Source organism: Microtus ochrogaster, unplaced genomic scaffold (assembly GCF_000317375.1).
Source record: "Microtus ochrogaster isolate Prairie Vole_2 unplaced genomic scaffold, MicOch1.0 UNK20, whole genome shotgun sequence".
NCBI classification, from domain to species: domain Eukaryota; kingdom Metazoa; phylum Chordata; class Mammalia; order Rodentia; family Cricetidae; genus Microtus; species Microtus ochrogaster.
This window is the reverse complement of record NW_004949118.1, coordinates 70491-75474: the sequence shown is the minus strand read 5'-3', so window position 1 is coordinate 75474 and position 4984 is coordinate 70491.

Genomic DNA, 4984 nt, shown 5'->3' with positions numbered 1-4984 from the left:
CCTGCCTCTGCCTCCCGAGTGCTGGGATTAAAGGCGTGCGCCACCACCGCCCGATATAAAGCAATCTTTAAACAACTATGCAGTAAAGCAGGACAATGACCTCAAAATGTAAACAATGTATAAAAATCTTGATCAGAGGTAGTGTTATATAATGCAATATAAATATATCAAAAAATTGTATCAATAAAAATATGTTTTAAACAGAGGTAGAATGATGCATTTATACAATCTGACAAAATATCCTTTTATAGTTGTTACAAATATTCCAAACAAAAATAGAAACATTCTATATAATAAATATAATTTGAATTTGTGTCAATAAACAAATAATAATAACAAAAAAATAAACAAAAGTTTATACCAATGTAAATCCATAAATAATAGTTCACAAGTATTCCTTATATTACAAACTGTTATTATTAGTGTGAGTAAGTAATCTACCTATTATCCAATTCCATTTTCCCTTTTTTTGAGATCTCTGGGTGTAGATAATTTCACCCAATCCTGTGACCTGCCCAGCAGGTCCTAAGTTACTCCAGGGTCTTGAAGAGGCACTATCTGAAAGACATGGGAGGAAAGAGAAACGGATGCCAAGCAGTATTTTGTCAAGACATCCGTTTATCGAAGCACGTTTCGTGTTTTAAATACTTTTCAGGTAGGAGCTCGGGCAGGGGGAACTGAGGAAAGGGGGGAGGGAAGGAGGGGCTTGGTAACTAGGCAACTAAGTGGAGCAGTTTGACATTAAGCAGGGCAGTTGGAAGGTCAGTGGCTAGAACACCTGCTGTTAGTGATAAGCAGCAAGCCTTGAAGACACTCTGTGGTGCTTTCCAGATTTTGAGTCTCCACGATCAGCATGGTCAGCATGTAATGTTTTGGCTAACTTTAAGTTTTCTGTCTCAAGATTTTTACTTCAAGGCCCTGTGAGATGTGAGAAAGGGAAAGCCTGAAATGGCTCCTGACATTGGGACACGGAAAGATTAAGAAAGATTGGGGGCCAAAGTGTCACACAACTGATCTCCAGCAAACTTTTTATGAAGTTTTCTAAGCTCCTGTACTTACTTACCAGGCCCAAATCAATCAATAGGGCCACAAGGAATAAAGCCAGGTTTGGGCTGGAGGGACCAGAACAAGATGAGGTTATGAGAGCAATCAGAATTATTATATCTTTATCAGAAACAGAAAATAATGTCAATTTCCAGGATCAATACAGTTGTAGTTGTCAGGATGCCATGAAGATTGTAAGTTATACAGGGTTTACAAGTTCATTGTGTCAGATCAATTGCCCTGTTAAGCTTTCAAACTTCCTTGACTATTAAGGAATTAAAAATAGAAACACGCTGCTATCAGGGAGCTGGCTTGTTGGCCTATAATCCACCCCGCCCCCAACCTGCCATGCCCTACAAGATCCTGGAGTCCAATACTTGGTGAACATTAGAGAAAGAGATGGGAAGGTGCCAATGCAAGAATCTCTCCAACATCCTAAAAAGCATCATGGCAACAACAGAACCCAGCGGACACCTCACAGGAAGACTTGATCATCCTAACCCAGAAAATGTAGATGAAAATGACTTTAAATGTAACTTTATGAAAATGATAGAGACTTTTAAAGGGGAAGTAAAAAACTCCATTAAAGAAATGGAAGAGAAGACAATCAGAAAGCTGGAAGAAATTAATAAATCCCTCAAAGAAAACCAAGAAAAAACAAACAGGTGAAAGAAACAGTTCAAGACTTGAAGATTGAAATAGAGCTAATAAAAAACAACACAAATTGAGGGAACTCTGGAAATTGAAAATCAGGTTAAACAAACAGGAACCACAGAGACAAGTATTACCAACAGAATATGAGAGATAGAAGAAAGAATCTCAGGCACTGAAGATACTATAGAGGAAAAAGACTCATTGGTCAAAAAAAAACCTATTAAATCCAATAAATTCTTAACACAAAATGTCCAGGAAATCTGGGACCCCATAAAAAGACCAAACCTGGGAATAATAGGAGTAGAAGAGTGAGAAGAACTCCAGGTCAAAGGCACAGAAAATATATTCAACAAAATTATAGAAGAAAATTTTCCCAACCTAAAGAAAGATATCATTATGAAAGTTCAAGAAGCTTACAGAACACCAAATAGACTGTATCAAAAGAACCCACTCACCATATAATAATCAAAGCACAAAACATACAGAACAAAGAAAAAATATTAAGAGCTGCAAAGCAAAAAGGTCAAGTAACATATAAAGGTAAACCTATCAGAATTACACCTGACTTCTAATTGGAAACCATGAAAGCCAGAAGGTGCTGGATATATGTGCTGCAGAAACTAAGAGACCATGGATGCAAGCCCAGACTACTATATTCAGCAAAGCTTTAATTCACCATTGAAGGAGAAAACAAGGTATTCAATGACAAAATCAAATTTAAACAATATATATCCACAAACCCAGCCTTACAGAAAGTACTAGAAGGAAAATCTCAACCAAGGATGCTAACTATATCCACAATAACACAGACTTATGATAATCCCCCACTAGCATAACCCAAAGAAGAGAAGCATACTAACACTACTACGAAAAGATAACAGGAGCTAACAACCACTAGTCATTAAAATCACTTAATATCAATGGTGTCAATCCACCTATAAAAGGACAAAGGCTATAAGAATGGGTACAAAAACAGGATCCAGCATTCTGCTATTTTAGAAGCATACCTCAACCTCAAAGACAGACACTACCTTAGAATAAAGGGTTGGGAAAAGGTTTCCCCATCAAATAGACCTAAGAAATAAGTGGGAGTGGCTAACATAATATCTAACAAAATTGATTTCAAGCTAAAATCCATCAGAAGAGATGTTGAAGGACATTTTATACTCATTACAGGAACAATTCATCAAGAGGAAGTCTCAATCCTGAATATCTATGCTCTTAATGCAAGAGCATCCACATAGGTAAAAGAAACATTACTAAAACTTAAATCACACATCAAACCCCACACACTATTAGTAGAAGATTTCAAAACTCCTCTCTCAACAATGGACAGATCAACCAGACAAAAACTTAACAGAGAAATAAGAGAACATATATAATATATCAAATAGACTTAACAGACATTTATACAACATTCCACCCAAACAAAAAAGAATATGCCTTTTTCTCAGCACCTCATGGAACCTTCTCTAAAATTGATCACATTCTCGGTAATGATTAAAACACCCATAGATACAAAGGAACTGGAGTAATCTACCGGATCTTATCAGATCACCATGGGGTAAAGTTAGAATCCAACAACAATACTACTCCTGGAAACCCTACAAATGCATGGAAACTGAACAGTCAACTACTGATCCACCCCTGGATCAAGGAAGAAATAAAAAAAGAAATTAAAACCTTTCCTGAATTCAAGGAAAATGAAGGCACAGCATATCCAAACCAATGGGACACTATGAAAGCAGTGCTAAGAGGAAATTTCATAGCACTAACTGCCCACATAAAGAATATGGTGAAATCTCACATCAGTGACCTAACAGCATGCCTGAAATCTCTAGAAACTCAAGAAACAGACTCATGCAGGAAGAGAAGAAGACTGGAAATAAAAAACATTGAGAGCTGAAATCAACAAAATAGAAAGATAGAAAACTATACAAAAATTAATAAAACAAAGAGCTGGTTCTTTGACAAAATCAACAAGATTGACAAATGATTATCCAAACTAATCAAAAGGCAGAGAGAGAACATCCAAATTAACAAAATCATAAATAAAAAGGGGACATAACAATGAACACTGAGAAAATTCAGAGAATCATTAGGTTGTACTACAAAAACATGTACTCCACAAAATTGGAAAATGTAAAAAAAATGTACAATTTTTTAGATAGATACCAACTACTAAAATTAAGTCAAGACCAAGTGAGCAATTTAAATTGACCTATAAACCACAAGGAGATAGAAGCTGTCATCAAAACCTCCCAACCAAAAAAAAGGTTTTAGTGCAGAATTCTACCAGAACTTCCAAGAAGAACTAATATTTATACTCCTCAAAGTGTTCCACATAATAGAAACAGAAGGCTCACTGCCAAACTCTTTTATGAAGCTACAGTTAACCTGATACCAAAACCAAACAAAAACTCAACCAAGAAAGAGAATTACAGACCAATCTCACTCATGAACATAGATGCAAAAATTCTCAGTAAAATTCTGGCAAACCCAATCTAAGAATACATAAAAAATATCATCCATCATGACCAAGTAGGCTTCATCCCAGAGATGCAGGGATGGTTCAACATATAAAAATCCATCACATAAATAAACTGAAAGAAAAAAACCATATGATCATTTCATTAGATGTGGAAAAAGCACTTGACAAAATTCAGTACCCCTTCAGGATAAAGGTCTTGGAGAGATTAGGGATACAAGGATCATAGTTAAATATAATAAAAGCAATATGCAGCAAGCCAACAGCTAACATAAAATTAAATGGAGAGAAACTCAAAGTGATTCCACTAAAATCAGGCACGAGAAGGCTGTCCTCTCTCTCCATATCTCTTCAAAATAGCTCTTGAACTCTTAGCAATAGCAATAAGACAACAAAAGGAGATCAAGGGGATTCAAATAGGAAAGGAAGAAGTCAAACTTTGATTATTTGCTGATGATATGATAGTGTATATACATGATCCCAAAACTCTATAAAAGTCTTTGAACAATTAAAATAGTAAGAGACAACTTGTCAGGCTATACATTTAAGCAGATGGGAAAGTTACACAGCAAAGAGATTCTCAGAATAATTTCTTAAGTACAAGAATGACCTGAAACAACAGATCATTCTTCACCAACAGAGTTCTGAGGTGATGGTAACAGGGGATGAGAAAGATAGGAAATGTAAAATGTAAAAATGATAAAAGCTAGGGTGGGGAGGTCTTGGAGAAGATATGCCCTATGCTTTGTATGCTTCCTAAGAAAAACAACAACTTGCCAAGCAATGGAGACTTTAATC